At 37.1% G+C, this 9,335-nt stretch overlaps 1 long non-coding RNA gene across 1 annotated transcript; it reads left to right on the top strand.

The window, feature by feature from the left end:
• Positions 1–7,145: 7,145 nt before the first annotated feature.
• On the top strand, positions 7,146–7,986 carry LOC149656817 (uncharacterized). Its single transcript, XR_016370028.1, has 3 exons — positions 7,146–7,292; positions 7,380–7,604; positions 7,818–7,986. It is a non-coding gene; the product is annotated as an uncharacterized LOC149656817 (long non-coding RNA).
• Positions 7,987–9,335: the final 1,349 nt, after the last annotated feature.

Here is a 9,335-nt window from a genome sequence, read left to right as displayed (position 1 = left end):
TTATTTTGCCAAAATGTTGAAAAAATTTATCAAAGAGGCAAATAAGGACATGCAATTAACATATCCTTTTTTCACCCCAGATTACATAATTCCTTCAAGTGAGGTTGGACATGGAGCAAAAAAAATTTATTTATTAGTTCAAATTGTAAATGTACAGTCCTAAAATTATGGTTTTCTCATTCAATATAATTAGTGAACACTTTCTGAAATGAAATGTTTAGGCAATAAATTTTATTCAAAATTAATGTGTGTAATCGGCAAATCCTGTTCACATTATCGGAATCAATTAATTTGGTAAAGTTGAATATACTCATTTTAAAAAATAAACACAAATAATGGTAATTCTTACCCTAAATAGTCGAGAAGAATTGGAACAAATCTCTCATTATTTGAACCCCTACCTATCTTAGCTCTCTCAGTTTTCAACCTTTATTCTTAATTTCAAAAATTGCATTTTTTTGCTCCGTTTATTATGTCGAGCTAGGACCAAAGAAAAGGTCTTACAGCTCCGAAACTTTGTGAAGATACATATGTACACTATGCATTACATGATATAGGGAATATAATACAAAAGTAACAGAAATTAAACAATATGAAATATAATACAAAAAAAAACAAGAATTTTAAATTACACGGGAAATTGGAGCGAAGTTTAAATTTATATATTTAGGAATAATTTTAAATGACTATTAAATTGGTTCACTGAAGAAATGGAAACTAGGTATTCAGGGAGAGCATTCCATAAGGGAATGGTCCTGCGGAAAAAGGAGTTACGTAAGATATTGGTACGGGAAGGTGGAAGAAAAAGTTTACGGCTGTGATTTCTAGTACCCTTACTATGAGAAGCAAATAAAAAATATGTCTGGAAGGAAAGGGATAGGATTTTAAATAGGCTCACTAGATCAAGGAAGATACGACGGAGAGAGAGTGGAGTCCAACCAATAGCGGACAAACGGAGTTCCTGAGGTTTGGAGCGCAGGGCAGAAGGAATGTGGGAAGCACGCGCAAGAACATTCTAGGCGTAGTTTCTGGTGAATTGTTAAACATAAGTTAAATATAGCTAAATATAATTTTGAGCATACATCTAGTTCTTCATTAATATGTGTTTCGAAATTTTAAATATAGAACATGGAGATCACTTAGTTTATGACAAACCTTTGGAAGCCATTTCAGTTTGATGTTTGGAAATCAAACTTTATAATCCCACTCGAATTTTTTGTGAATGAATTCCTATTTAGCAAAAAAACTGAATAACTAAAGCGTTTAGAATATACAATAGAATAAGCGGTAATATAATTACTTACTATACTATTTTAAATAACAGCTGTAAATTCTCTAATGACTGAGCAACAAGTGTTTCCAAATTTCACTAACAAATTTCGCGTCGCGACAGAAAGAAAAAATAACCGGCCTAAATAGACCAAGAGCCAGTGGCCTGGATCTTACCTCATATCTAGGAGGTTATAGGGGTGAAGGAGTCTTCGACTGCCCGATTTCCTATTGACACGCGCTTACAGATTATCGGCCGTGGTTTCCCCCCGTTCTCTCTCGTTCTGGGAGATTCAAAGCCGCGCAACTAGTTCCGCGCACATCGTCATCGGGCGTCGTCTTTTCTTCAGATTTCATTTTGGTAAAGGCTGCATTTTTTAGTGCTTTAACGGAACATTTATCATTATTTAATTTTTTATTAATTGTAAATTATGGTTCTTTGATAAAACTGTTGTAGAGGGTACGCTTTTTTACTCTATCCCTAAACCAAAAACTTAAGTAAAAAAGTGTTTAAGATGGATTAAAGCCTGTGGGAGTGTAGAGTTAACACCCGATAACATTAAAAAATGTCATTCTTTCCCCAAATCTCTTACTTTTTACAACGCCGCCTACATATAGGTGGTGTTGCTTCTAAGGCCTAAGCTAGCATGAAAAACCCGCTCTTTTTTGAATTGGGATTTGCGTGGTCACGTGATGCGCGTAACCAAGGTGCGCGTGAACGAATCTCCCATGGGAGAGGCCGAAACCTGAGCTCTAAGAACGGGCAGTCGAAGACTCCTTCACCCCTATATCCTCCTAGCTCATATAGTACAAAAGGTATGACCATTGGAATGAGTTTAGTTTTGATGCTCATTAATAGATTTGGCCGTCTTACGCGTCACAGCTGGGGCATTAGAGGGGGGCGGGGTCATTTTTGACCCTAATGAGGTATGATTTCTTACCTCATGAGGTACATGAATAAAGAAGGTGGCAAATGATAGAACTGGAAATGGCTATTCCAAATATAAGAAATCTGACGTCATCAAAGGGGGCCATCAATAAATCAGACGGGGGTTAAAATGGTCGAATGAGGTATGAATTCTTACCTCATGAGGTACATGTATGAATCCGGTGTTGTTTGATAGATCTGGTCGTGCTAAATAACAGAATATAAAATCTGACTGGAAAATACGTGGCTTAGGTTTAATCTGACGGCCTGATTCTTGCGTCAGATTATGACAACTTCGTGCCTCATAAAGCTAGATTCCCACTCGACCGCAATAATCCGGCGCAAATCACGCAGCATACGGTAGAAATTTTACCTTACGCCGTCGTCCGGCTGTAGACTGTTCACACTACGACTGAATTTTGAGTTTGGCGGTAGATATTTTTGGGTCACGTGACAGATTAGAGTGGTTTCCATAACATTTATTTCGCACTCTGAATTGGTATCTCTGTCCCATTCTGCTTAGATCGTACAAGAAAGTATATTATCTAACCTCCTCAATAAAGACTTCCTTATTAACATCTTACCTCTATTTACTTCCATTAGTTAAATTTTTCTTCCTTCGTGGCATGTTTCCGACCAAAAAACATGGCGGCTATCAATCTATATAGCGTATGCGTGCGCTCTTTAAATTTATGACGCAGTCTGTGGGATAATATCATTGCCTGAGACACCGGCGTAACGCCGATCACGACCAAAAAATAGAAAACAACTTACGCCCGGCCGAGCGGAAATTCCGTCGGGCTCGGCCTAAAGATTTTTTGGTCGAAACCCTTTCTGCCTGGTCGTGTTTTCCGTCGAGTGGAAATCTTGCTTAAATGCAGCAGGTGTTACATTGTAAAAGCATCCCCACTGATGTCAAGTATATTAAACTTAACTTGTTTTAGCGAGTTGCCTCTGATTCTAAGGAGGTAATGTGGTAAAATATTTGGGACTGTGATATAGAGATGAACTTAAATCGGCATCATTTAATAAAAGAGCTATTTCAATTCGGGGGTACGTATTATACCCATCGAAGACAAGAAATACGGGGATACCGTCTGCCATACTTTTGTCTCACCCCATTACGTCCCTTTGTCAAAACATTATATTAGCGAGGTTGGCATTTATATAAACGATCACATGGGTGAACCGGCTTTATTTCAGTTTGGACCGTTGCACTGTAAAGTTCATTTAAGATGCGCAAGTCAAACGCGTTAGATAACAAAAGATGTGCCTACACAGATTATTATACTCAACAAGCGATGTCAGGTGGTGGTGGTCTGAGTTTTTACGTCGGAAAACAAGGACAACACGGTCATGGACAAAATGGACACGGGATTGGCTCGTTCTTGAAATCTTTCGGAAGATACGTATCACCTTTCTTAATTAAAGGGGCAAAGTTCCTTGGTAAACAGCTTCTGGGCACATCTTCAGAGATTATAAACGATGTCGCCTCTGGAAAGGATTTGAAAACTTCCGCTAAAAGAAGGTTCATCGAAACGCTGGATGATGTACAACAACAATACGGTAGAGGGGGTGCCAAACAAAAGAAAAGATTAGCTAAAAAGAAAAAAATACCAAAGAGAAAGAAATCTATAAAACAAAACAACACAAACAAATTTAAATCAGATAAACGTAAACTTTCGTTCAAAACGGTTCGCGATATTTTCTCTCCCTAAAAAATGACCGAAGCTTGCAGTACTGGTTTCGATATTTTCGCTCCCCCTCCCCTTCAAACAGCCATCGAAAATTCCAAATGGGTTCCGTATCAACCTTTGACGTCCTTGAAAGGCGACCAACCTATTGAATTCGAAGTAACGTCTAGCGGTAGCGATTACGTGGATACAGCCTTAACAATGCTGTACACCAGAACTAAAATTGTAAATGAAGATGGAACCGCTTTAACAGCCACTGATGAGGTTGGACCCGTAAATAATTTCCAACACAGTCAATTTGAACGTGTCGAATTGGAGCTGGGCGATTGCGCAACAACACCCGCTGCTAGTAACTACGCGTACACGGCCTTGCTTTCGGCTCTGACGTCATACGGTCCGGCGGCTGAAGAATCTCATTTGGGTGCCTCCTTGTTTTACAAAGATACAAGCGGAAGCATGGATTCGCTTACTGAAAATATGGGTTTTGTTAAACGACAGAAACTCACAGCATTATCCGAGGAAGTTGAGATGTATTCCAGTCTTTACGTAGACATGTTTAATATCCCTCGATATCTGATAAACGGCGTTTCTTTGAAATTAAAATTACACAGAACAAACCTAGTTTTTGTCTTATGGGTAAACTTCCCGCGTCAGGCACGGGTTATAAACCAGTCATCGTGGAGGCCGTATTATACGTCTTAAAGTTGCAATTAGCCCCTAAAATTCTAATTGCTCATGAACAAGCCTTAAGTATTAAACCAGCCCAATATAGCTACACTAGAATTGAAACTAAAATATTTACAATTTCACCTAATATCTTAAACACATCAATCGGAAACATCTACCCGGGTAACCAGCCCTCAAGGATTACAGTAGCTATTGTAAACCATACCGCTTACAATGGAACATTGGATAGTAACCCTTTCGACTTTGGACATTTTATTGTCAATCATCTAGCAGCATTCATCAATTCCGAACAATACCCATCCATAGCCTTAAGACCCAACTACAGTAAAAAGCAATTTGTATGAAGCTATTACACTCTATTTTCGGGGTCAAACTGCCACTACAATGACAAGGGGAACAATATCTCTATGGACGACTTTGCCTCGGGTTACGCCATTTACTGTTTAGACTTAACACCTGACGGTTACGCGAGTCATTCAGATCATTGGAGTCCCACGAAACAAGGACAATTAAGATTAGATTTGGGCTTTGAAAAACCCACGACCACTACTCTTAGTTGTATCGTATTAGCTGAATTCCAGGCTTTTTTACAAATAGATAAAAATAGAAACGTGTCAATCGTTTGTTAAACAAATAATGAACGCCGATCCGATAACACGCTTTCTACGATTCACGCCACATTTCCTAGGTGTTTACCCAAGTGATTTATTACCCGAAAAAATTGACAAGTTTCCTTCATCCATTATAATAAATTTAGGCAATCACTATAAAGTCGGATCCCACTGGGTCAGCGTCTACTTTAATGGTAACAGAAGGGGTTATTACTTTGACTCCTTGGCTTTAGGGAACTTTCTCTCCTCGATTAAAGAATTCGTTAAAAGAAATTCAAGAAAATGGTCCTTTAACAAAAGAAGACTTCAAAACTTGTCAAGTTCGACATGCAGACTATATTGTATTATGTATATAATACAAAGAACAAAAAGAAAGATCCACAAATCATTCATGAGACAGTTTGGACGAGATACCTTGAAAAATGACGTTTTTGTTACAAACATGTTGAAACGCGCCCGTAAAGATTAACTTAATCCTTTTGCTAGAAAAACTCTTTGTAATCTCTTTTGTATTTTTAAAAAATAAATGTGTCACCTTTTTATAATACTGTTTTCTTTTATTTCGTATATTAAAGAAGGGGGAAGGTAAAAAATGGGGTAGTAAATTTAGGGGGATATAACTCAGATAATCCTATCATCATATTCTTTCAGCATCATGAACTCCGAGCTGCAAAGATATCACTCTTTTTACTCCTGGCCTCAAGATGAAAACTATCAAAAAGCTTTAAGCAGAGCGGGGTTTTATTCGTTACATACCGATGATCTAGTACAATGTTTCGAATGAAACGGGATTTTACTAGCATGGAAACCGACCGATAATCCTTACGAAGAACATTGAAACATTTCCCTAAATGTAATTTTATCAGAGGTGGGCCTACTAAAAACGTACCCTTTACCATTGATGAAACAGAGACGTACACCAAAAATATAAAAGTCAAGACTGAGGAAAATCCACCGGAAAAGCCTCAAGAAAACTCGGAAGAAACTTATCATACCTTTAAAGTTAAAACTAAAGATCTCGAAAGATTAGTTTTGGAACTCTACGTTAGAAAACAACTTAACGCCTTGTATATCAAAGAAAGGCTTAATGACTTACGTAAGATTTAAAAATAATATTAAAATTTATCTTCTTCCTTACGAAGATAGAAGGAATTATTTTAGAATAAATCAAATGCATTTTAAAATGAAAATTGAAAAAATATCTTTAATACTAGAACCTATACTTTTAAAGAAAATAAAATAACTTTTTTACTTTATATTATGGTCTTTATTCCTACAAAACCATCTTTTGTTATAAGCATATACAATCAATCAAATATTGACAGGTAAAAAGAGGAGATCGGGAAAACCTGACTCCTCCCCCTTGAGTGGCCGCCATCTTGAATTACCGTATACTGGCGCTCTATTCTCTAAAAAACTTTAAAAAAAATATTTATATCCATGATTTGGAAAAATTACTTGCGTTAGAGCAAATTTACCAGAAAACATTCAATGGCGAATTCGATAATTCTGAAATGTAAACCAAAAAAAAAAATAATCAAAATTTCTTTTAAGTGTTACTGCCATAATTTTTATGATTTTTAAACTAATAATATCAAAAAATAATTGCTTGAAAAGTCTAGTGTATTGCCATATATTTTCTTTTTTAATTAGCTAACGTAATAATTCCTCTATATTCAATCTAAATAGGTTGTTTGATGACAGATATTTAAATATTACCGCGCTTAGTGACGTCATGAGGGGAAATCTACATAACAATTAGATTCTCTCTCGCTCTATTTTCTTTTCCACTAGAGAGTGTTTTCTTTAGGAATCGTGAATTAACGAAGATTAGTTGCTAGAGTAAACTGCCAGATAGCGAAGACGATATTTATTTTTCCGCGTTCTCGTCTGAAGACAAAAATTATAAACTACTACTCATGATTCGAGCGTAGTTGAGGAATTTTCGGACGAAGATGGAGTAAATAGAAATAATGAGCTAAGCCTCGGCCATGGTATTGAGCCATATCAATTTCAGCCCTTGATGCCAGAGGAGGTATTAAAAGAAAGGCAGCTTGCAGCAGCCGCTACGGCATATAATGAAAGACTTTTAAATACCGACTGGTAAGGAAAATATAAATAATACGGGTTTGTATTTATGGTCTATATAAGGTAAACAATTTAGACAGAGATAGCATGAATATATCGCAGGTGTATTTGTGGAAACTGTCAAGTTATGGTTTCTCAGGAAGAATGCACTTGTTGTCGAGAATATGAGAAAGTTGACAACATTATGGAGGAGGGAAGTTGTGTAACAGGGCATCGCCTATTTCACAGAAGGTGTCTTGATCAGGAAGAACTTCTGCAATGGTAACTACTGTTTTGTAATCGTCGCTCTGGGAAATTTATCGAACCCCCACAAGGACAAATCCATAGGTGAGTTTGTAATTTTTCTGCAGATGTAACTGTACAATAGGTAGGTTGCACGAGGGTTAGTGACAGTGCAGTCTGTGAATTGTAGTTTCGGCCGTATATATGGAGAAAAGCTTAAAACCCCTTTGCGCAACTATTTATATTGAAACAATTTGGTAAACTTCTTTGTATTTCATTTTAAAATTGTTAAAAATGCCATGTAATTGTTCTTTACAGGAAAAATTGATATATTGCTTACCGCAGATTCATCTGATGGACGCATCAATTCCTGCCAGGTAGTTTACGCTTCCCAATACGGTAAGATTATAGTTTGTGGGTAATCAGCCATAACTGACGTAAAACGCCGAGTATCAAGTGGAAACTATTTTAACAGTATATATGAGACCTCGGGGACTTTCGGAAAATATGTCTAAAAATAATAATAATAATAATATTAATAAAAATTAAACTTTTTTTCTTAATAATTAGGCTTACGTTGGTCGGGTGGCCTGCATCTATTGAGTTGTACACACTACGCATGCTTGGACCATAGCGCGCGCTTTCAAACGTGTTTAGGCAACAGTGCACACTGCGCATGCGTACCATAGCGCGCGCTTTCAAACGCGTTTAGGCCAGAAGGTTAGTCATTCTTTATTCAGACTTTTAAGAGCTCGCTTTGGTTTGTATCATCGGGAAAAATCTTATATATTTCAATAACAAAATGAATGAAGAAAAGGTCAAAGCCAGGGATCGTTTTGGAAAGGAATTGTGGAATCAATCTGTGCTGACTATTTTTAATAAAATCAAACTGAAAAATTGGGGTTAATTTTTCGATGAAGAAAATGAGTGCATGGGGAAAGCTTTGGCTTTTGTAACTGGGTTAGTTAACGAATGCCCTGAAAATGTTTCTTGTCCATCTTGCGGACAATCCGTGGGTGTTGATGTTGATAACTCTAGGCCGTGCACTCTTAAAAAATGGCGTAAATTATCCCCTTAAGAGACTTTTATTTTGTCCCAGATTTCATAGCTTGTAAGTACTGAAAATATTCCCCAAAGGTGCATGTACAGGAATGATTTGAAAAAGGAGTAGATTATTTGCTTTAAATTACTCCTTAAAAGTGTTGAAATAATTCTTCATATGTAGTAGGATAATTCCCCTAAACTGTGAAATAAATTCCCTTCATGGTGCAATATAATTCAATAACAAGGTGCTATTGTTCAATAAGGGAAGTAAAATTTACCCCTCGATTTTTTTAAATTATTCCCCGTTTGGTAGTAATTTTAATCCCTTTAAGGCGTAAAATTATCACTCACGCGGTGTTTAATTACTAGTAGCGTAATGTAATTATTCCCCAAGACGAATTAAATTATTCCTTATGTAGAATTAACGTATTCACTATTTTTCAATTTATATCCCGTATGGAGTAACATTACTCCCTAAAACGGGTGAAGATATTCCCTTTAGGTAGTGGCTTTACTCCCTAAAACGGGTGAAGATATTCCCTTTAGTAAGTGGCTTTACTCCTTAAAATGGGTGGCTTTACTCCCTTTAGGAAGTGGCTTAACTGCCTTTAGGAAGTGGCTTTACTGCCTTTAGGAAGTGGCTTTACTCCCTTTAAGAGGTGACGCTACTCCCTTTAGGAAGTGCCGCTACTCCCTTTAGGAAGTGCCGCTACTCCCTTTAGGAAGTGCCGCTACTCCCTTTAGGAAGTGCCGCTACTCCCTTTAGGAAGTGACGCTACTCCCTTTAGGAAG

Source organism: Phalangium opilio, unplaced genomic scaffold (assembly GCF_054372755.1).
Source record: "Phalangium opilio isolate 3A_F unplaced genomic scaffold, DU_Popi_V2 ptg000077l_1, whole genome shotgun sequence".
NCBI classification, from domain to species: Eukaryota; Metazoa; Arthropoda; class Arachnida; order Opiliones; family Phalangiidae; genus Phalangium; species Phalangium opilio.
The sequence above is the reverse complement of the archived record's forward strand: the minus strand, read 5'-3'. Positions and strand labels throughout refer to the sequence as shown.